The 25,657-nt window shown below is 39.6% G+C and overlaps 1 long non-coding RNA gene across 1 annotated transcript in view; it reads right to left on the reverse strand.

Moving 5' to 3' along the window:
* LOC122989330 overlaps window positions 1-25,657 on the reverse strand; it is an 86,850-nt gene that overhangs the window by 53,037 nt on the left and 8,156 nt on the right. The window lies entirely within an intron of this gene.

A 25,657-nucleotide genomic window follows, 5' to 3' on the forward strand; every position in this document is an offset into this window, starting at 1 on the left:
AATATAATATTTCATAACTTACATGGTTTGATGCAGAATGTTGCTTGACCACATGTTTTGGACACTTGGCTAACCCCTTTTGTTTTGAGTACAGCTCAACTGTAGCCACAGTTTAGCTCCTGTTGTTCATTTTAAACATGGCCAAAGTGTTAAATAACGAGGTAAACGTATGTAGAAAACTGCCTGTTAGAGACAGAGGCTGAACTGAGAGGCTGCATAAAGGGCCTGTATAAGATAAATAAGGAGGTTTTTTTAAACTGTGAATCATGCAAAGCTGCTCTAATGGAGTCCAAAAGTATATATATAGAGCTGGAAATGAGCATAATAGGTGCCCTTTAAAATTTTAGGTTAAGTCAGCAAATACAAATAGTTCTTCCAACACCACTAAAAGTTATCTTGATTAAATATCACATGTAGTATGAGCCTTAACCTTCGTTTGGTAGGTTTAGATTTGTTAATTAAATGAGCTGCTCAGGTAGTTGTTTAAATCAAATTCAGAATAAATTTGGTTTTCATTTATATTTACTTCATTTTAATTCAACACAGAAGAACTTGCAGCTATAGTTGCTGTTATAGCTCATCAGCCATATATATATATATATATATATATATATATATATATGGCTGATGAGTGTACGGAGGGTCGGGACTGAATCCAATACTAACCTTCATCATGGTTTGTATTTTTTTATTATTATGAAAAGAAACAACTGACTTATTTAACATGTATTAAAGACAAACTATGTTTTCATCATGTTGGTTCTCTTAACCTTCCTGTTGTCCTCTGGTCAAATTTGACCCTTTTTTCAAATGTTTTTATATCAGAAATATAGATTTCTTTCATCTAATTGCCTGAAAATCACATGGATGGTTCCAACCACACACTTTGCAAGTACACGTAATGATCACTACTTTCATTGAATTTATGGGTGTTTTATTCAAATTTATAGCATTTGCGGACTTTTGTCTTTTGTTCAAAAGTCGCACGGTTGACGGGAAGACAAGAGGAGTCTCTGGAGAGTTTTAACTCTTAAACAATGCATGCTGGGAAATATGCTAATATGCTAATTTATTTAGAAAAGACTTTAAGTCAGAAGAATTCATAAAGATGAGTTCTAAAATGAAATAAAAACCTGAAATTTCAGGTTGAATTTACTTAAATACATATATTTTTTAATAATTACAAGTATGATGACGGTGTGAAGTAGCAAGGGATCATGGGAGTTGTTGTCTTTGTTGTTAAATAACCAGCTTCACCGGGATAGGATTACTCCAGTGTTCATCATTCAGGATGTTTTTACCCGCAGAGGTCTCCTCCTCTCCAGAACAAACGGACCCGGAGATTACAGGTAAAAACACTGAATAAAACTGTTTCACCTAAAAAAAATCAATATTTCTCCGACGATGTTCGGCGACCACCGGACTTCCTGGAGGGGCTGTTAGCCGAGCTGCTGCTAACGTTTGTCCAGTTTATTTCTCTGATAACTTAAGATCCAGACGTCCAATGACTAAAATCCTTCTTCCGGCTAATAGATATAGTTAAAAACCACCTAAATTTATCATGAAAATGTGTCTTAAAACTGAATAAAAGTCCATTTATAACAGTTTGTGTGGAACAACCACAACGCCGATGTATTATCTTGTATGTGTGTAAGTTACTCTTTGGTAGACGCTATTGTAGCGGACAAACACAGCGCCGCCGTCTGCATCTGGTGCGTGTTTACTCTTTGGTAGAGGAGGTATGACGCCATCGACAGGCGACCAAATGAAACGGTCCGTTACTTTGATTAAATTACAGATTTCTCTGAGTTTGAACATTGTTGGAAACATTTGGGATAATGTAAGTACACAAGTCAACAACATATAGAACATAGGTCTAGTTGTTTTTAGACATTTTAATGTGGAATAATTACATATCATAGCTTTAACTACACTAAACTCCTGTATGATGTTTTATAGTGTATTAAAAATGGCGCTTCAGCATCCAGAACATGTAAAAGAAGACAGAGATGCTCAGTTCAGCCCTTTATCTGCTTCCACCTGCAGCCTGCGACGCTTTATCACGAGATGCCATCAATGCCACACAAAAGTCCAGTCATGAGCTCTGATTGTCTCGACCCGGCAGAGATCATCTCTCACTTCCGATCTCACTCCGCCGCCGCCGCCGACACAATGCTTTTATATCTGCTCCATTGTTCCTCAACAGCCTCTCAGCCATTTTTTTTTTTTTTTTTTTGTCTCTCTGGCGTGTCGCCGACAAACAAAGGCACCGCTGTTGTGCTTGTGTCTGGGAAGGGAAGCACCCTCTGTGATTATATCATCGAAACACCCAAACCGCACGCCGTAAATTGCACACCACGTAAAAAAAAAAAAAAAAACAAAAACTTCATTACGACCTTTCCAAGTCATTGCAAGGTTTTTACTGTTAATTAAAATTCCATTTACAGGAGCTGGGTGGAGAGGGAAAAAAACACACACACACACACACACACACACACACACACACACTCAGTGCTTCATGAACTGTCAGTGAAAGACAGTTGAGACAAAAAGGCGGCCATTGTGGAATTTAAACAAGGGTTGGCTCTCGTTTGTGTGAGGTGGGCTGGTTCATATAGTGCCGGCAACAATTTGGAGTCCCATATTTCACACTAAAAAAAAAAAAAAAAAAAGGCAAAGACCTCTCTCTCTCTCATGCATTAAGAACACATTAAGGTCGGATCAAAAGCAGGATTGTGAGAAATCTGGAGTCACGAGGGCCGGGTGCACAAATCAATGCACAAGGAATCGATTAAAAAAAAAAAAAAAAAAAAGGCCATCAGATGCACTGCGCCAGCTTTACAAGGCCTCGGGGTTGACCACCGTGACGACTCTTTCTTCCATTCATGAAACTATAAACACACTGGGACAGGGCATGAATGTCTCATTTGTGGATTATGTACATGTGCAGCCGCCGCCGCCGTCGCCGCCGCCGCTGTCCTCCACACCACGTGTGTGAGCGCCCAGCGTGTCGTCGTGCATGGCCAGGTTTAGCACTGTCATTCTCTTCTTCTTTGTGTCTGCAGGCTCTCTGCTCCACTGCTGCACTGCTGCTGTGTCGTTTCATGCCTCGGCTACATTTAAGCCTCATGTGTTTCCAGTTAAAATACGGGGGCCCGGTGGCTGCAGCTCTGAATGCGTGATTGTGCTGCAGTTGAATAATTAGTCTGAGGTGACAGAAAAGCAATACAGTACATCCAGCGCACAGTCATAAAGATGTGGTTTAGGCTGTGCTTTAAGTGCCTTTAACCCTTTAAATTCACCGCAATTAAACGCTGCACGTGCTGTAAAGTGTCCAGAAATAGACGCAGAAGAAGTATTTAGATCCTTTACTTAAAGGAGAAGTGCAACTATCAGCTCATACTTGTTGCTCCACTGGATCTATTCTCAATAATATCATCACGTTCTCAGATCGGATCAGTTATCTGATCATTTTCGATTGAATCTCTTATCAAACTTTTTATCCTTCATCACTCTTTCGCCAGCAAAGATCAATAGAAAACATGCAGCTTCTCATTTATATCCAACTGTCACTGGTTAACATGAACGGATTAGATCAGCTGTAGATGATTAATTGTCTAAACAGCTAAAATTAAAAGTTTTCTCTGGTTTCTCTGGTTGTTTCTGAGTAAAAAGACACGTCACTCTGTACCGCCGCCAGTGGACTGTGTGTTTCTGTAGTTTCAGAGACTCTTAAAGAGTCACTTCAAGAATCTCCCAGTTAAACATAAACTCACATATCAACACGTCAACCAGCTTCATAGTTCTGAATCAGTAGCTGGTGAAGTACAGATCAGTGTCAGATACGTATAATTAACATTTCATATATTATGCTGCTCATCTCATTTTCATATTGTCAACATTAAATCAGGCCGCCACTACAACACACACTTTGTTTCTGCCTTTTTAAGCCGACAAAAGGTGATTAAACATCTTTAGTAACTTAACTAGTAGGATTCAATAAGTGGACATCCTGGATCATAATCAATAAGACAGCCTCAACTACAAATATTAACACCAAAGTTGTAATAAGTAGTTTTCTTTTAAGTGAAAGAAGCTATAGAAAATAAAAGTATCACATCATAAAATGAATGATGTCAGATCAGACGCTGGTTCTACTGGTCGTTCTGGGACCGACAACGTGTTTCGTTGTGTTTAATTTGCAGGATCTGTTGAAACTCTTCTCTACACAGCAGCAGTTGCACTATATTAAAGTGACATTTTCATCGATTCGGTTCGTTCCTGTTCTGCAGGAGCCAACGGCGCAGCAGCAGCAGGTAAACAGCACGACACCGACAGCTACATTATTACTGCACAGCTTCTTCTACGTTTACAATACAATAAAAAGGAAACCATAACTGTCTGCTGCAACTGTATGAAACAATAATCTAGGTCACAGTCTCTCCAAAAAAAAAAAAAAAAACTCTCTCCTACAGCATTGCAAAAGATGAGTTTGGCACAGACAGATGACATTATAATAGCTTTTAAATTGCAAACAGCAATTATGTGCTGAGTGAGTTATGGGATGGTGCCCAGGTTTGTAAGACAGACACGGATATTTTCTTTTGTCTAAGTTCTTATTGGGTTTTTATTGTGAGATGTAACTAGTGAAAACCGCAGCGTAAACACTCTTAACGACAGAACACCACCTTGGCACAACTCTGACACACCTGTAGCATCCTGAACCTGAATCCTGTCGGACAGATTTGACACGTGTCAGCAGGGGAAACGAAAGACGCGTGATCTTAACGGATCACATGTAAGAACATTCGGCACTCTGTAAGGTTGGGAGTCCAATAGCTGGTTCTACTTTAGATCTGGTTCCAGGTTGGTAAAAAAAAAAAAAATACCCAGATTCTCTTCTTAAGCCATGTGAATCTTGGGTAACTGTTGTTTCTGCTGTGAGAAATGACAAAAGATTACTGCCGGCCAATAAAATCAGCTGCAGAAAATTAATATTAACTCCTGCAGTAACTTTACATTCTTCTCTAGTGAAACAGTTTGATGGCTTCGCATCAATTTCAGAAGTTCAAAAAAAAAAAAAAAAAGTCTCAGTTAAACTTTTATACAAATCACTGCTGAATAATCCGTCCTAACTGAGCATGTTAGTGTCATTGAGTCATTGTTTCAGATTGGTTTTATTCTTTTTATTTCATTTATTTTTCATCTAGACAGCTACTGGGAATCTGAAGTTATATTCAAGATGTAATATTTTAATATTCTCTGATATTATGATATATGTTCGAGACATTTTTATCTGAGTTTGTCTCAACTTATTGTTGTTGCTGCTCTTGGCCAGGACCTTCTTCTTGAAAAAAAAAAAGAGGTTTTTATTGGTTAAATAAAAAAGGTTTTATTTAATAGTTATGAATCAGGACTTCCAGTATTTGGAGCATGAAGCTTGTGAAGAATAAGTATGTCAGTAGTCAGTAGGCTACAGCTGTTATTTCACTCTGTCAAATGCATGTTGAATCAACGTTTTATCTGTTGATTGAATCTTCTGCTGCTCGTCTAATCTTCTTGGTCGCTGCAAGGTCTTAATTAGCTCAAAGCTGTTTTATGTCAAGGTGTTGCGCCTTTAAAACAGGGGAAATAGTGAAGGGAGAGGGATGAAGAAACCGGCACACTGCACATTATATACAGTACGCTCAGTCTCAGGACCACAGTTTCCACAACTAAGTTATCCTCCTATGTTTATCTAAATAATGTAAATTATATTTGTAAGCAGTGTGCAACAAAGACTGTAACTTACATGAAATACATTTAGTATTTTAGCTGACACATGAACTGACTTTTTACAGTTATATACTAACATTTTTATGCACTTTACAGAAAGTATCTCAAGCTCTAGAGCGAGACAATAGCAGCAGCAGCTAGTTTACACAGAAACTTTTAGGCAACTGAAACAGCTGCAAGGAAAGCTTGTGGTCTTTGTAAAACCTGCATTGATTGTTTTTTTTTGGGGGTCACTTTAGCAACATGAATGTTGAAGTGATGTTTGTGTCCTGATGAATCTTAATCCAGTATTCACTCTCTTTTAGCTCCGGTTTTGGTTTCCACCAGCTCCGGAGAAAAAAAAATCTCTCATTAGCTGCTAAATATTTGACTTTCTTCACCTGCTGGTCTGTAACTGTGTCTGTCTGCTGTTTGCTGCTGAGCAGGCGGTGCACAGCGGGTTCATCAGAGTTTGTTTGATGTCTGCAGCTGCTGGAAACACTCAGACTGAACCAAACCGTGAAGTCGAGGCTCCAAAAAACTGAAATAAATACCTGACAGAATTCAAAAATATAGATAGAGTAGAATGTGTTGACTTTTTCCAACTATTTTTTTTTATTAATGTACTAAAAGCCATTCTAGGCAAACTTCCCAGAGTCATTATCTGAAATCTAACGACACATATCTGCTGTCTGTCACTGATGTGCAGACAGAGACGGGAAACAAAGTCTTCATGTTTTTGGCTTCGGTCACTTTAAAGAGTCTGCAGAGAGAAATTAAAGAGAGGAATCTGACATCTCTGGCTAAACACCAAGGCTAATGTAACATCTATGTTAAATGGCTCTTATTAATTTTGTGTTTTAGTTCGTTTTAGCTATTATTTATTTTTGTAATTTTCTCTGTACTTAGCTTATTGTAGCTGATTTTTAGTACTGTTGTATTTGCTTATACTGCCGTCCTTGTCAGGCAAAATATAGGTTTCCGACCTCAGTGGGTCTAAAACCTCTTATCAGGCACAAGAAATAATATACTCAAAATAAGAAGGTTACTGTAAACCCTTTTGATAACAGTCAGAATGAGTGTAAGTGATCCTGAAAATGGGTTTAAAGGTCTTTGCACACCAAGTCCGTTTTTTTTTCCAACGTCAAAAAATAAATACAACGTCACGTTGTGTCAATCACATTTACACACCGACTCCGAAAGTTTCGTCCACCATTAAAGTTTTCGGAGCAGGTTCAATTTTCTGTGGGTTTCTTGCATCCGTTAAAAGTCTTTACAGAGTTGTTTGACCACTCAGAGCCACCGTACACGCAAACGACACAGCCTCAAAACACTGATACTGTCAGCTCCAGCAGAGAAGTTATACACAGACTGATCACAGGTCGACTATTGACCATGATCTTGTCTGTATGTTGCAGCGTTTTGAGGTCGTGCCCTGAATATCTGTGTGCTGCCAGCAGCTGTTCAGGATCAACTGGATCATGGAAACTCTTCTTTTTACTGTGTGGTTCTTTCTTTTTCTTTCAAGACGTGAGAGGACCACAAAATCATCCTCACTGCTTGAAGACTCCATTTTGCTTCGTATTGCGAATTTTCACAACCAATAGAATAATAAAACGCATGTGTGTGCAAAGACCTTAAGTGTCCTATGCAAGCGGCAACCTCCAGGGCTGAAAAGTGAAGCCATTGCGGAAATGCCAAAAACCTGCATTCTCTCTAACGGCCAGCAGGGGGCGACTCCACTGGCTGCAAAAAGAAGTCTGATTGTATGGAAGTCTATGAGAAAATGACCCTACTTCTCTCTTGATTTATTACCTCAGTAAACTGTTTCCTGATGAGTTTATGATCTCAATCACTAGTTTCAAGTCTTCTTCAACACAGCATGATGTTCATTTTGTAAATTATGGTCCCGTTTAGAGTGAAATAGACGATAAAGCAGCGTATACTTTAGGGTGTGGCTACGATGTGATTGACAAGTTGCCACCACGGCGACGACGTTGCTTATGTAACGTAACCATGGCGTATAGGCGTAGCTGCTGCTATTTCACGGTGTGATTTTAGTTCACTAAAGTTAATTGTAACATTGCGGTTACCTAAAAACAGTCTTATTCAGCATTTGGTTGTAATAAAAGACCCATCAATGAGTCGGATGATCAGTTTTTCTGGTGAGTACATTTTGTTTTAACGGTTTTAGGCCTGTTTTCCGCTAGCGAAAATTAGCATTAGCATTATCACTGTTAACCATGGGTTGTAAATACACCGTGCCAACCATGCTAGCAGCTAGCGCTATGGTCAGCTCCACCCTCTCGTTCAAATATGGTCACTTCTGGCTCCAAAAATCAAACATGGCGACGGCCAAATCCAAGACGACGATGGTCAAATCGCTATGCTCGAGGCTTCAAAACGACAGTTCGCAAACCTATGGGTGACGTCACGGTGACTACGTCCATATTTTTTTTTTTTACAGTCTATGGTCCTACGGGTGGGACAGCGTCGCTTAACAGGTTAAAAACCTTAATCGAATGTTTTAATAATCTTCCTCTCACCTACCCGACCTCCTCTGTAAAAACCGCTGCCAGTGAACGTCATCCATCCAGGCAACAGTTACGTGTCATGTAATACATGCCGCATATAAATACAGTATATTTTGACAGTTTACGTCATGTATAATCATTTACTTTTTAACGTTCCACTAGTGGCCTTAGAGTTATATGAGCTAAACAGAGCTGTGACAGTATGTGTGAAGCACAGTTCACATTCAGGTCAGCGCTGACACAAACATACACAGACGAGTTTACATGTCAATCATCGTCTTTTTGTAGCTGCCAGTGTATAAAGCTTTAAATATTTTATTCTGTTTCCATCAAGAGCTTTAAAAAAAAAAAAAAAAAAACAGCCCCACTGGGGAGCTTCACCCCGAGAGAGCAGCAGCAGTAGAGTCTGATTAGAGCGGCGCACCTTTCACACCCCACAGGAGGCGTCCTTACAACTGCCTGACTATAACCCGGAGTCCTCTTCACATGATGTTACAACAACTCCACAGTCACTCTCATTATCCAGGAGCCACACACACACACACACACACACACACAGAGCCAGACAAAGAGAGCATCGCCTCAGCCACCACTGCCAGCATCATCATCACCACCGCCACAATGTGTTTACAACCGCTGTCACACCCTGACGAGGCACCCGAACATCACAAAATGTTTTGCGGCGTGCGGTGCGTCACGGAGCGTTTTCCCCCACTTTTCTGTGTATCTGTCAGACGTGCCTCACAGAGGGAAAAGGGTGAACGCCGGGTCACTACATCTAGCGTTCCCAGAGCAGTCCCAATCAGTGTCTGGGCCTTTTTCTGGGAGGGGAGGGAAGGGGGGGGCTGAGTGAAGGAGCCAGTGGACCCAGCAGTGACAGCAGCCCGCTTCAGAGAGGGAGCCCACAGGCTTCAGTCGTCTGTCTGAGAAGGGTTTCTTATCAAAAGTAGCGAGGCCCTTCATGTCTCCGTCCGTCCGCCCGCCCGCCCGGTGCTGGCTCCAGCCGCTGCATCACTCCGGTTTTTAATTATCTCCTGCGAGAGAGGAGCAGCCGTGCAGCCGGCTCATTAGGTGTGTCAGCGGGGACGAGCAGTAACCTGCAGTAACCCCTGCCGTCTCCTCTCCACCGTCACTGCTGTCTCATCCGCTGCTTCTCCTTTTTTTTTCCCGCCTCTTTGCTCTTTCTTATCTCATCTGTCTTTTTATCTTTCTGTCTTACATCTCTTGATTGTGACTAAGAGTTTTGCTTTTTTTATTATTATTATTACTATAATTAAATGATGAGTTCTTGTCGGGGGGTGTAATTTAAAACTGTGGGTCACATTTCAAGCTACGCTAGATCGATTTCACGTGTCACCTGAAAATTATTGAAAATTATAATCAGAAAGCTCAAAAGGCGACACTTTGAGCTTTAGCTGAACTTTGTCACCTCTTCTGTTTTCTTTTGTTTCTTTCTTCTGTGCAGGAAGTAGAGAAGTAAATATTCCTCCATGTTCGTCATGGAAACGCTCTGAAATCTTTGTGTGAAGCTTTTTGAAGCTCTTTCTCCTTTGATTGGGTGCTTTAGGTTATGTTTTTTTTTTTTTTTTTAAATAATCAACAGGGGATGTACTGTGAGCTCTTCACCTGGTGCAATAATAAAAAAGGTCTTTAAAGTCAAAATGTTTCCTTCTTTCAGTTTTTTTATTCTTCCCTTTCAAAAGTAAAACAATATTCTAGCTCTCAAGTCGTTAATGATTGATTTCTCAAAGTCTTCTTGTCTTAAAACAAATATTTAAAAATAAAAAAAGTCAGGTATTGCAGAAACATTACAAAACAAATCAATTAGTATCAAGAATTTTCAAAAATATTTCATATATATCATTTATTACACCTTACAGTTTGTCATTATTCTTATACTATTATTGTATTTTATTATCTCACATTGTTTTTCTATATTAATATGTCGACATACATACAAACAGAAACATGTATATACATTAATACATTAATAATACAGTAAAGTAAATATTTGTTTACATAATTTTTATTCACATTATATATTTTTTATTATGCTCATACACAATATTTCTTTGGTTTTGTATATTCATTACATTTTTTATTTGAACCCTGTTTTTCGTCCCTCTTCGGTCTTGTTTTGTGCTGTTTTAATAATTTATTGTCCTCTTGGGATCAATATAGTGATATCTTATTTTTTGTATTGCTTCCACATACTGATATTAATTAATTTCTAATGATAAGTTGATTTGTATTAGAAACAATCTGACATGTGACCACACTGAAATTTTCTGGAATTTATTTACACTAAATAAGATTTTTAGGAGTAATATACGATAAAAAATAATATCAGGTGACAAAAAGTACTTGTTAAGATAGAGGTTTTTGTCTCTTTCTTCAGTTCCCCCCCCCCCCCCCCCCCCCGCTGCACCGTTTCCCTCTCATCTTCTCCATCTCCTTGTAAAAATCTTTTATTTTCAGATTTTGACAAATGCAGGAGTCAATCTCCGGTCACCAGATCCTCAGCAGCGGGGGCCTTGCGAGAGAGCGAATCCGATCTGCTGCATTTCATTTTATCTTCTCCACACACACACACATAGAAAATATTCTGACACCAGGCAAGAAGAAGAAAAAAAAAAAAACATGTTTCTTGCAGGATGCTGTGAACGCGGGTTCATATCGAGGCCACCGAGTTAACGAGAGGAGAGAGAGAGGAGGGAACTTGTTGACAACGAGCTCTCTCTACCAGCCTCTCTGTTTCTTTCTGATCCTTTTCTCTCTGCTCTGAAGTCTGGGTGAAGTCCAACGGGGGGGCGAGAGAGAGAGAGAGAGAGAGAGCCAGAAGTAGCAATTACCGGGGAATGATTGGTACCTGTTGTTGTCAATGATTCGCCATAAAAATACAATTTCTCAGGTTATTAAATAGGCCTTCCCATCTAAGATGCACTTTATTGTTAAAGCTGCTGGAGCCAATCAATGCAGAGCGCCCAGGGCTCCCTCTCCATCATTTAATTACTCCTCTGTCAATCAATGGAAAACACATTTTTAGGGAAAGCTGATCAATACGGAGAGGTGACTTAACTGACGAAAGGGAGTGACTGACAGACACCCATATATGCACACACACACACAGCGGTATAAGGAAACCGGATGTATTGATTATGATAGAGTTTAATGTGCCTCTGCTGGGTGGCGTTAACAACCAGAGCTCTTTTGTGCTTAATGTTTGTGCAGTTTTCCCTCCTCACACGTTGAAGCGTTTGTTTGTTTGTATCCACTAATTACTATAAAAGCAACAAAATAGACGTATATCCACAGTGGAAGTATCAGTTTCTTGCTAAAAATGAGTCATTGTATACATCTTTAAAAAAAAAGTGTCTTTGGACAAACATCAGAAATGCTCCTTTAGCTTAATGCCTCTGAGTGGGCGGACCAGTGTTTGATTGACAGCTGAGCCGACAGTGACACAGACATAATGTAAACTAAGTTGTGGGGAACCTTGTCGGGCTGGAGGTTAAGGTGCCGACCATGAACCGTGACTGTGACCAATGAAACGTCACTGGTTCACGTCCGGCTCGACACCTTTTTAAGAATTAACCATAACTCTCTCCCTTCATTTCCAGTCATCTCTCTCTACTGTACACTTTCTAAAAAATAAGGCATAAAAGGAAATAATAAAGTTGCACTGCTGGTGGTAGCAGTGGTGTTGAAGAATAAGGAGCTCATCATTTACCCAACTGTGTCTCCTAAAAATTCTGATTTTATACAAAGAATCTGCTGCAGCAAACGTGTTTCTGACTGGATTAAGTTTTCTAGTGACATTATGAGGAAATGTTCTTAATTAACGTATCTGGCAAGTCACAAAAACCACCAGATTTTCATCCTAAATTAGTGCAAATTTGAACCAAATTTCCCACATTTGGATGGAAAACTAGCTACACAGATCTGTTTTTGTCTGCTGCTATTTTTCGTCTCTTCAGTGGAGCAGAAACATGCTTCATGTGTGTCATGATTCTTCCACCTCAGCTGAGAGTAAAAACATTTTTGCGATATTTCAAGACATCTCACTCAGGCTTTTTGAGCGCAAATTGAAATTGCAAATAAAAACAGTTGTTGAGCGTACGTGCAAAATGTTCACTAACATTGTTTTTCATTTGTTTCCTGCCAAAATATCTGATGTTGCAGAACAAAAGTGACGACAGTATTAAACTTTTTTTATGGTTGCGTTTATGCACAGCTGGCAGCAGTTGGTTAAGGTTAAGGAATGATCATGATGGTTTAATGTAGAAAAAGTCTGCAATGACTTGAAGCTTGAAGAGACACTGTGTTTCTTAACAGCTACCTAGCTTACAAACTGAAGTTAGCAGTGCAGTGGTGGCTTATACAGCAAGCAAGTGTCTATAGGAGGATAGAAGGGTGATAAAGATTTATTTAGATGTGCATTTATATCTAAACTACATTAAAAATGTCTACTAAAGTTAGAGAGTCAAAGCTCAATGTAACAGAAAGTTTTGTGTTGCAGTTTAGTTGAAGTCTGAGTGTGCACCTCTGCTAACAAATTAGCATCCAGTTCCACTGCAGCTACGTTTCTCCTTACAAAATACAGAATGGACTTACTCTTTAAAACAGACATGTCGACAAATGTAAAGTTAACAGCTTCAAGTAAACACTGCCACAACTTTTGTCTCTGGCTGAATATAAGGTTACTGGGAAGAAAACGTCAGTCACTGTGCGTCATACGTCAGTCTGATAATCATGCTAACATCGAGTTGTTCGGAGTAAACGCAAGTGAACATGATCCACTGACAAAAAGACAAAATTATGTTATTTTTTCCTCCACAATTTGCATGAATCACTGTTTTGTTTTTTATTTATTTCCCACATTGTCACATCCCACATTTGCCTTCACTGTTTATGCTAGCGAGTGGCTAGCAGGTCTTTTGCTAACGTGTGGGGTCTGCGCTGAGGTGCAGGGCGGGTCCGGGTTCGGACCCACGCAGGACTCTGTGTGACAGTGATACATTGGAGTTACACAGCGGATTAATTAAACTTGTACCAAGAGAAAGAAAGGAGAGATGAAAAGAGGGAAAGGTTAAAAGATAATGAAATCTCTCTGACACACAAAACCGCACACACACACACGCAGCAGTGGTCGACTCCAGGGATCATCCGTCATTGGCTGGAGATATGAAGAGGGTGTAATAGTTCTGTAACCATTATGAAAGGTGTTGTAATTGACCTCTGCTTGCCGATTGATCCGATGATGACAGATAGGACGGATCATGTGACCCTGTCCGTGTGTGTGTGTGCGTGACAGTAATTTAATCAGCTCTCATATTGTTGTTACAATGTGATCAGCTGAAGGACGAGTTTGTTCTCCCTCCGTCTTGCTCTCTCTGTCTGTCTCTTAGTGAGGTGAGGCGGTGAGTGCTACTGTTGCCGTGCCGACCTGAGAGCATCTTCTGCAGTTTCTCACCCTGTATAAACATCCTCCTGTGGTTCATTCAGAGCAAGGTCCTGTCATTATGACACACTGCAGGGGCAGGCGCACACACACACACACACACACACACACACACACAAAAGAAATTCTACATGTCAAGTGTGTTTGTTCTGGTGTTAGAACGAGGTGACCAGCAAAGCAGCAACCACATCTGACTGTTGAGGCTGAACCTGACGTGCTTTTAGCTGTAGGCTTCAAGTCCAACTGAAGGGAAGGCAAGTTTATTTGTATATAAAATATATATACACATTTAAATAAAAGCTAAATAAAACAGAAAATAAATATAAGCTAAAAGAATGACATTAAACTTCCTTCTTTGTCTACTACAGCATGCAGACTGTATCTGTACTTGTCCTTTGAGGGAAAAAAAATCAGAAACCAAAAGGAAGAAATTTATATTTTATATTGTTTAATTTTATGAAGTTGCCCCCTAGTTTTACATTATCTCAACTAAATACCATTCCATCATCAGCTTATGTAGCTTGAGTCCTTATTTCCACACAGCAAATCAAATCTTTACATAAACGTGTCGCTCTATCACAGGCCGAGCAGACGGTCACACTGAGCCTGATTGCATCCTGCTACACAACACAAGAGCCGCCTGAACAACCCACGTTAGCTTTCCTGCTAAAGTCTCCTTCTTATATATATATATATAACTTAACGAGCAAGAGCACACGTCTTGTTCTGCACCTCTTAGCTTGTTGAACGAGCCACCAAACAAACATTCACCAGAGAAAAGTGCACCGCTAACATCAGTTAGCAAGCTAGATAGCTAATTAGCTGCTAAGCTGCAGCACATTAAACCAGTATAACATAATTATAAATATAATTAAAGAGTGTAAGCATACCTGCAAATATCACTTCAGACCAGTTAGATGCTGGTTTGGTTGTTACTCTTCAAAATCCCTGTTAGCAACACGCTGTGTTTGCCCATGACTTGTAGCTACAGCTGTTCGTTTACTTTGTCTCTGTTCAATATGGCCGACACTCTGGCTGCCAGCTGCTGTCAATCAACACACAAATAATAATAATAATTATTCAATTGTAATGACCTTTGCTTGAGTGTCATCTACAGAAAAATAAATTAATAAAAAATAAATCAAAAATAATAAATATTAAATCGTTTATACACCTATTTTTAAGATGGCATTTTGGCCAGATCTGCTATAAGATAATGTTTCCCAAGAAACTTCCCGAATAAATAAAAATAAGATTAAGAGAAGCAACAAAGGGAACCGAGATCATATCACATAACCACAACATACTTATCTTTCTACCCGTGTTTCTTGTCTCAATTCACTTTCGACTGTCAAATAAAGGTGAAAAATGTAAATTTTAAGAAGCTGGAACCAGATAATTTTTTGATTTTTTGCTTGATAAATGACTTGAAAGTCATTATCAAAATTACTGTCAATTTTATCTCTAATTACTTAATCAATTAACTATTTGTTTCATCAGTTATTACAAGATGAAACGGGTGTTGCTTGACTCCACTAATGTTATTAAATACAAAATGCCACAACAAATGCTCTGATTTTAAATAATACGTATTAATTCTTTGACTTTTATATACTAAAAAACAAACAAAGAGAATCACAAAAAAAGCCTAAATATATATTTCTCATATGTTTTTATCAACTGCAGGCTCAGGACCAGAGTGGACTGTGGGGTCACTCTCAGCTGGGCGCCCGACATGAGTAATAACGAGTCTGTTTTAATAAGCCGCCGTCCTGAGGGCGAGAGTCTTATGAATCTTATGTGGGTCGTGGCCTGAAAAAAAAAACTCCGGCCTCAAATCCCTCAGCCATCACTTGTATTTTTTATAGTTATTTCACTACTCGCGCTCTCTCTACATCTCAAAATTAACAAAAAGTTGATTCACTCTTTGAAGGTCTCAGCATAAATAAGCCGAATCCACTTGACAGGTTCTCCTTAGAGGAACCAATTACTCTGAATTCATTATGGAGGGAGAAAATTATCCGGAATATTTTATCACAACCTGAGTAAGTGTTGCTCCGAGGGACAAGAGTCACTCAGGCTCAACATGAGCATGTAGGAGAATGACGGGGTTTCTCATAAAACTATTTCAATTTTAGATGAAGTCGCTCATTTTAACATAGAAATGTTTATTTATTGTCTACATGAAGATAAATATAATTCAGAGAAATCTGTGTTTTTTTAGTCCAGATTTGAAGCTCGAGAAAAAAATCCGTCTGCAGACACAAGAAATGACCTGACATGTTTCTCAATGAATCCTACTGTCAGCTCATCATTCATCGTACACATGACTCCATAAAAAGGTCGATGGTTCACACAGTGATAAATTGATTATCTGATAGGGGAGCTGATCAATTGACTGATCGATCGGCCAATCCAAAAAGCTGACTAAATTGATTTGTAGCAAATGAAATCCCTTTGCGGACCTCTCTCTCTGTGTGTGTGCGCGAGTGAAGGTGGCCTTGGCTCAGCGCTCAAGGTGAACGTTCACTTAAACTGCAAAAGTCAACAGTGACAGAGTTTAAAACAAAAGTGCTGCAGATTATTCAGCGCATGAATAACATCATGCAGTAAGATCAAAACAATATGAATAAATAAGATCAATAAAATGTCAAGAAACAACAAATGATTTACAGCCACTAAACACCAGGGATGTGCAGAGGGTCCAGTATTTGTATCTGTATCTGTATTTGTTGAGGCAGCAAAATTATTTGTATTTGTATTCGAATAAAAGTGGAATCCTGTTTTTGTTTTTATTACGCTTTTAATTTTAGAAAATTAAAGTGTTACAATAAGTGTTCATGAAGTATTCTCTTGGGAGCGCTTCATTTGTGTCAGTAGTTCAGCTTTATCTCTGGCGAACACCCTCAACTCCGGGACTGACGTCCAAATTAGGAAATGTGTGTCATGTAGCAGGTGGATGTGACCCCCCTCGTTGAGACCTGCTGATAGACGTAACAGTGGAGCAGAGGAGAGACACTGAGATAGTGATGTAACCGATGTGTGCGATGGTATTTAACCTGTTTTGTTTTTTTTTTCTTCTCGAAAACAAATAATTTTTTAAATATTTGTATGAAACAAATATTCGTAAAAAAAAAAAAAAAACACGAAAAAAACCACAATTTGTGCTTTGCCGAATAACGTGTTTGTATTCGGGCACACCCCTACTAAACACTTAATTCACCTTTACAGAAGTTATGCAACAAAATGTTCAATATAAGAATGTTTTTATTAAATATTTGTAACATTAATATTTGAACACGAAACTGAATATTAATAATACAAAGCCAAACATATGTGGACATGTGAACAGTAATCCCATCCGTGATAGCTGAACATGAGATTCTGACACCATGTTCATTCATCTGCCGCTGTAACAGCCTCCACTCTACTGGTTTCAATCTTTCCAGCAGATGTTGTTACCTGGCTGCAGGGTTTTGCTCCCATTCAGCCACAAGAGCATCAGTGAGGTCAAACACTGATGAGGTCAGAACTCTGTGCAGGCAAGTCAAGATCTTCCACACCAAACTGGGAAAACCATTTCTTCATGGAGCTGACCCTTTTCCTTTTCCAGTTCCAGCAAGGACATTACCCCTGTGAGCAAATACAAACTTTTGCCAGAAAGTTGGAAGAACTTCGGTGTGTAAAATATCATATATAAAATATCAGTCGTCTCTTCCTTCTCCATAGTAACAGTTGGCAGGTAAGATTTTCCTGCCATTCAGAGTCAAAGGTCTGTTGTTTGCTTCTTTCATATGCACCCGAAAACCTACACAAATATTAAAAATTGCAGCCAGTGTGCAGACCTGGTGTGTGCCTTTGGAAATCTGAAACATTGCAGTCTGGCTGGTTCCTTGTTGGTCTGAGGGACCTTTGACCCAATCACTTCCTCTTCTGCCTCCTTCCAATGCACAAAGATAACTGATGTGACTTTATAGACAAAACGTAGAAAAAAGGAAGTTAAAAACAGCAATGTACAGTGGTGACATACAGCCACTGTGAAAGTTTTGACTAAAAACTGTCACGTTTCACTTTCTTCCTCTGCAGCAGTCATCTTGGGTCCAGACCTTTGAACCCGCCCACTCCACCGAGTCCAGTTCTGTCTGATATCAGGCAACTACAGCAGCCTTCCTGTGTGCTTGCTGTAAATTAGTCCACAGCGCCCACCACAGTATCACAGCCCCGCACGGCTTGCATGAATATTAGTTGTTATGGACGGTGCACACACGCCTACAGAGGAGACTGTGTGTGGGTCTCTACACGGACTGTACTGAGAGCTTAGTGGTGGTTTTACACCACGACAGTCAATGCATAGGATTGTGTGTTGGCTGGTCGTGGTTCCTGATAGAGGTGCAACAGATCACAAAACTCACGGTTCGGATAGTATCACGGATTTGAGTCACGGATTGGATCATTTTTAGGATTAGCAAAAAAGGGGGAGACAAATAAAACTTTGCTTTCCATTTATTCTGTAATACACTTACAGCAAGGAACTTTTGCCCATGCAAATGCTCAATTATTGTGAAATTAAATTGCAATATGAAGCATGATATCTTCCTCTTTTAAACACAGTAGTGAATGAAACAGCCTGTGTCCACATCATCAAAACTTGATGATAACTTAAAAACATGAACACATGTCTTGTCCTGCAGCTTGTTGAACGAGCCACAAAACTAACATTCAGCGGGGAAAAGTGCACCGCTAACGTCAGTTAGCAGCTAGATGCTAATTAGCTGCTCAGCTGCAGCACATTAAACAGCAGGTAAACGTACCTGCAAATTTCACTTCGGACCCGTTAGATGCTGGTTTGATCGTCACTCTTCAAAATCCTTGTTAGCGACACGCTGTCTGTCCATGACTTGTACTTACAGCAGTTTGCTTACTTTGTCTTAAATGAGACATTAAATTTTGCTATTAATCCACAGTTCATATACCTGCCGAACTGTGGGAGGCGATTCGTACAGATCACGGATCAACTACGATCTGTTACACCACTAGTTCCTGACAAACAGTTCTTGTGCTGATGTTGCATCTGAGATAGTTGGGAACTATAGACTGTAAAAAATATGGATGTAGCCATTGTGACATCACCCACCCCACTCCACCTAACTCCCAGCTAATCCAAAATGGGCAAAGTGGTGCAGCTGAGGCAGCCGAATGAAGCCTGGTTGCTTAAACAAGCCACCTAGCGGCTAGCGACCTGTCACTCAAAGCGGCCACATCCTTAATTATGCATAACTTTACGGCTTAATAACATTTAAACGGGTGAGTTATAAAAAAATTCAACCCCCGTACAGTTGTCATGAAAGGGTAAATTAGCTATAAAGACCAAAACTGTTATTTGTACCAGGCTGTAAACATGTTTATTCCTGCTGTAAAGTTGGGTATTTTAACATGGGGGTCTATGCTTTTCAAGCCTCAAGTGGCCATTGGAGGAACTGCAGTTTTTAAGCACATCTGCTCTGCATTCATGTTTCAGCCGCGGAGGGTTACCGCTTGTTGGGAACTTCATAGTAAGCGTTGAAACCAAGGACGAACAACTTGATGGTCCCATTCTGTCAGCTCGTGTGACCTGTTGTTGCTCTTAAATGTTTCCGCTCCACAATAACAGCACTTGCTGTTGACAAATCTACTGTGGCACAGCAGAAATTTGTCAAAAAAAATAAAAAAAAGGCATCTTATGACAGTGTCATGTTAAATTTAGGTCACTGAGCTTTTTAGTAGCCCATATTCTACTGCAGATGTTTGACGATGGCGGGTTCATTGCTTGATGCTTGATTTATGCACCTTTAAGCAATATATCCACATATCTTTGGCTATACAGTTTATAGTATATGTGAGCTATGAATATACATGAATACGCATGCATTTCTCACAAAAAAAAATCTCTATCTTGTTTTTTTTTGGTCTTTAACAGTCGGTAGAAATCATTAGGAATAAAAGGTGCATTTAGTGTTAGAGACCAGTAACAGACTGGACTTCAGTACAGAGAATTTCACGCATTAGAAACTCAGTAAACTCATTACTGCTCTGCACGGCTGAATAAAAGGCACAATCAGGAATATCAAATTGTTGATAGAGGTTCTCTCTCTCTCTCTCTCTCTCACACACACACTCACACACACACACACACACAGGGTCTAATTTAGCATTTCAATAGACTTGGAAACTCACTAAGGAGGCTGTAAGGTGTGACTAGCATGGTAGAGGAAGTATTGATTAGTGGACTCTGGTCATGATTGTTGGTAATGTGACTGCCCAGCTACTGTCTGTCTGTCTCTCTCTCTCTCTCTCTCTCTCTCTCTCTCTCTCTCTCTCTCTCTCTCTCACACACACACACACACACACACACACACACGTTGTTCTAGGTCACTTTTGGGGACATTACATAGACTTACATTCATTTCCTGGTGATTTACCCAGACCCTACACATAACCGCTGACCCAAAAACCAGCTTTTTCCCCAACTGGGGACACGGCAATCCCCAATTGGACAAGCTGTCCCCAATCAACTGGTCTGAAATTTGTCCCCAAAAGTATCTTATGACAGACCCCCCCCCCACACACACACACACAGTATACATTAAATATTTAAAACAAGCACAAAATACTCAATAATATGCAAAAAAAATATGCAACTCATACATCCTGCACACACACACACACACACACGCTCTAAATGTTAATTGTGACACCCTGCAATAATTAAATAGTAGTGAAATTTACTTACTCTCACACACACACACACACACACACACACACACAGAGAGGAGATCAACTTGGGTGATTTATGATTCTGAACGCGGCAAACACACATACATAGATCTTAACACTCGTCCTCCTGTGTCCACTTCTACCGCCCACACGGTCTCACTTAATAATGATAAATCTCATAAAAAGCCCAGGCATGCTGAATAATGGATGCTTGTCTCCATTCCTGCAGTTTAAATATATACATATTACCCCATGAATAATTAACATCTTCATTTCACAGCTGTCTCTTAAACGCAGGATGGAAAAGAGAAAGGATTCATTTCAGCATCGGTCCCCCCCCCCCACCCCCTTTTACTCTCCTGCCTCCGCGAGGCCAACGGGGCACGTAACAACATTTCAATAATATTTAGTCGGACACGTCGTTTTTCACCGAGGTTCCTCGCCGTCACACATGAAAAAGGATTTTATCAGCAGCAGCGTGGCTGTGGATGACAGTCGGTCCACCGCTCTGCTCCAAACTCAAATATCTCAACAACTATTTGATGGATTTTTACAGGCATTCATGTTCCCCAGAGGATGAATCCCAGTTACTCCAGTGATCTTCTGACTTTCCCTCTAGCGCCACCAGCAGGTTGACATTTGTGATTCAGAGTTAAAATGAGCTGATGAATGAATATACTCAAATCTGCTCCAGCAGCCAGGAATAAATATTCAAACTTTGTCTCAACATATTTCTCCTTTAAACAAAAAAAAATGTTTAACTGGAAAGAAATTCAACTTCTTTTCCCGTTTGAATCTGCCAAACTACAATCCTGAGATAAGAAAAAAGAAAAATCTCTTTTCCTTAATCTCAAAGGGGAGATATTATGTTTTTTTGTGTGTGTTTTTCTGTCATTTATACACTGTTATGATGTGTATAACAGATCATAACACATTGTTTTTCTCTGAGGCTCCTCGCTGTCACACACAAAAAAGGATTTTATTAGCTAGCGGCGTGGCGCGGCTAAGGATGGCAGCGTTGGTCAGTCGGTCCACCGTCAAATATCTGTTGGATGGATTGACGTGAATTATTTTTACAGGCCTTCATGTTACTTCGGTGGGTTGACATTTGTGATTCAGAGTGAAATGAAATGAATACAGTCTACTAAAATCTCAGACATCCCTTGACACTTACGACCTGTAATAAATATTGGTCACTACATATTTCACCTTTAAAACAAAATGAATAGTTTTCTCTAAAAAAAAAAAAAAAAAGTTTAACTGGAAAGAAATTCCACTTCTTTTATGTTTGAATCTGCCAAACTACAAATCCTGAGATTATGTTTTTTTTTTTATTTATACACTGTTATGATGTCAGATGTGTTGTTGTTCCCTGTAAGACAAAAGACCAGGGCTTCAACCTGCCCTGAAAGCTTCATTTATCTTTTTTTTTTTCCAACTTTCCTGATGAGATGACGTCAGCGGAGGTTGTTTACATCGTCTACTCTCATATTTCGGATCTGATTCGGGCTCAAACGTGTATGTATGTATTTGAAAAGTTTCTATTATGAGTAAAGAAGGAGAAAAAGTAGTGAAATCTGACTAATGTTTGTTTATGTAGCCTCTGGAGCCGGAGAAAGCTTCCTGAAACCGACCAATCAGAACAGAGTGTGCTCATCATCGGGAGGGGGGCCTTAACCCATAAGAACCTGAACCCAGTTCTCCTTAAAGGAAAATTATGGGGAATATAAAACAGACCAAATGGACCACAAGGAACACATCTCTGAATCTACCTTCAATGTCAAAGATCTGTGATGTAACATATATGTCATAACGATATTTAACTTGTTTTATATCAATTTGTTCAAGAAATGTGGTCAGAACAGGTTAAATGTAATACAGGACGTCTTATTAAAGCATCAGAATTGTTAAACGGGTTGAAACTTACCTTTAGTAACAATAAACAAGCTTTTTTAAAATTAGCTAGTTCTGTCACATTTGCTGACCAGGCACACCGCCATTTTGGAAGTGATGTCATGGGTACACAGATTCACACATTGTCACATGACTGCACCAGGATGTTCAGTAGACGTCACTTTAGGGACTTCATGAGTTAATATCAAGGATAAAAGCTGTAGAAGGAATTTTCCAGAACATTGAAAGGGTTGGTGACACCTGTGTCATCATGGGTTCTTATGGGTTAAAGAGACACAGAATATAAATATATATTTATAGAGAGATAAACGTGTTTGTTTTCAACCAGTTAATTTATTACAAACTTTAACCAAGTACATTTTTACCCAACAGATCCTTCACTGTAACGGCGATGGAGGAACGCTCACATGAGTCACTAGAGGATCAGAAAACGATTCATTCGTTTATCACTGCCTTCAAAAATAAAAACATTTTGTTTCTTGGTGTAGAAGTCTCGTTGCTAAAAATCCTGGATTCACACACGGCCGAACACCTGTGATAATCATGAACACAGTGACGATTTTACTGCACACATGATTTAGTGAGGAGTTGCTCTTTGTTGCCATGAATTAAACTTTAGAGTACCCTACAGTGACAAATCAAGACACATTAATAGTCTCAATAAAAACTTACAAAAACTGATAAATGAGACAGCTAAAAAAGATTTGTTTTTTTTAATATCCTGTTACAAAATGTTTTCCCAGCTAAGACTTTAGCAGCATGTGTTGCTTGTCATGCATCAGCTTTAATCCTCCTGCCTCCAAACCATCTCAGGGTCCCTCCAGACATTTCAAACTTTCCAACAACACATTAAAAAAAAGGACAGAGCGACTGCAGCCAATAGAGATTAAACTTGGATTAAGTAGATTACTAACCAGATTCAAACTTCTCAGCAGCATTAGTGTTGATATGTTGGGATCATGAGGACGTTGGTGGGACGGTACACTAATAATACAGACATGCAGGATTAATGTTTTACTGTACCTGCAGCAGATTGGCTTTAATGTGGATTTGGTCCAAATCCAGGGGTGAGCCAATGAGTCTCTGAATCACAGACTATTGGTTTAAGAATCTTTTCCCCTTCTGTCAGGTTACTTTAAGTAGATAGGAGGGAAATTAGAGAAGGATGGGAAAAGGACAAGCCTGTTAATGTGCGAGACCGGATCCTGTAGAGGCTAATCTATACTCTTCTAGCACGAGAAGGTCTGGAGAAAGTCTCCTCAGGAATAAATATTGTAACGAGACACCCACAGCCATTCAAATGGCTCTCTGTTTGAAAACTCCACCATAGGTAACCTGCACCTGAAGTTTGTTTTCCTTTTGCTCTGGTTCTGTTTTTCAGTAGATACACCAATGATAATAATGGATGACTTGACTTAACTCTCTTAACCCTCTACTGTAGGTTAAATTGACTTTTAACTAATGCTGCGTCTCAAATCGTGTACTTCTGTACTTAAACTTAACATTTTGAGTGCATAAGTGCGTTCACAATGAGAAGTATGGGAAAATGCAGTGCACTGTGAGTTCCTGGATGGTGCTATGGTAGCGAGATGTGACCTCACCCGTTGATTTCACTGTAGCCGGTCTGAAGCCCAAAGTTGCAGCTTATGGTCAGCAGCATCTTTTCCATTTGGAGCCAGGACCTTCCACATAAGGAGTGCAGGGTGTTGCCTTGCACGCTCTGTAAACACGCCTTGTTACCTTGGACTGAAGCTAACGCTAGCTTACTGGGAACACTGAGCGCTGCACGCTTTATCACACTTTAGGCTACCATTAGCTACTTTAGCTAAATTGTGCTAACAGGGCAGGTATCATAATCAAGTAACATTAAACTTATGCTGTGTCTCAAATCACGTACTTCTGTACTTACACTTAACATTTTGAGTGCATAAGTGCGTTCACACTGAGAAGTATGGGGAAATGCACTGTGAGTCCCTGTATGGTGCATTCAAAAAAAGTTGAGTGTGGAACTATGGTCACTTCTCGCCCTCAATGGTCGCCATCTTGGCTACGTAGCGGAAGGCGAGGGACCACTTTTCAAACTGGAAATGGCAGCCGAGTACGTTGTAACCACGGTGAACATTGCCGCATTATACGAACGTAAGTTATACATGTGTTTTTTTAGCACTTAGCATCACTATACTGTTGTCAGATATAAGCCATCAGTGTGGTTTTTGGGTTAATTTAGCAGTCTGTAATGATTTGGTAGCATAAATGCTAACGCTAGCTAATGCTAACGCTAGCTAATGCTAACGCTAGCTAATGCTAATTTGCGATCGTCATATCCGGTAAGCGCACAACAGCTGTGTTTGATTTGAGACGACACTACCCTGTCAAAATTTGCACACTACGTCAGTAAGTACACAGTGTACATGAAAGTGTACTGACAGAAGTAGGCTATGTGATTTGAGACACAGCTCAAGCCCTTTTTCCATAATTCTCCTCGGAGGTTGATATGCAATAATCACAGAGTGCAAAAGGTAATTTACATATAGCTTTAGTTAACAAACAACTATCAGGTACATTTTTCCTCTTTCACTTTTCTTACAATTTCTCACCTACTGACTGAACTGTCAAATATAAATCAGTTATGATGTGCTAGCAGGTTTGTAATTGGATGTGTGTTTGTGCTCTAATTTATTAATTTCTCCCTCGTCTCCTGATCAAAAAAAAAAATGCAGCTGAGGGACACATCATCATCTTATAAGTTAATATGTTGAACTTGTTAGCAAACAGTTGTTTATTTTCACATCCAGCAGTTATGCAGCAACATTATCATTCATGTGGAGTCGTGTTTCTGTCCACCTGGTGAATGTAAGTCCAATATTCACTCTCTTTTAGCTCTGTTTTTACTCTCTACCAACTCCTGAGGGAAATATCTGACTCTTTAGCTGCTAAATGCTCCACTATGTTCACCAGCTAGTCTACAGCTAACTGTGTCTGTTTGGTGTTGAGCAGGTAGTGTTCAGTGGCTTTTTAGAGCTTTTTCTCCAAAAACGACACTATGAGAGCGCTGAGAGTGAACCAGAACAGTAAAGTTGCAGCCGGACAGATAAACAATGAGCTGAAACTCACTATAAAGCTCCGTAAAGTCTCTGTAATTCACTATGTTACTTTAAATCGTTGCTGCTTTAAAGTTAAAGTCAGTACTGTGACCAACTGAGCAAACGTTGCTTAATTAAAAGAGAATTTTAGCCTTGTC

This window comes from Thunnus albacares, chromosome 9, assembly GCF_914725855.1.
Source record: "Thunnus albacares chromosome 9, fThuAlb1.1, whole genome shotgun sequence".
NCBI lineage: Eukaryota > Metazoa > Chordata > Actinopteri > Scombriformes > Scombridae > Thunnus > Thunnus albacares.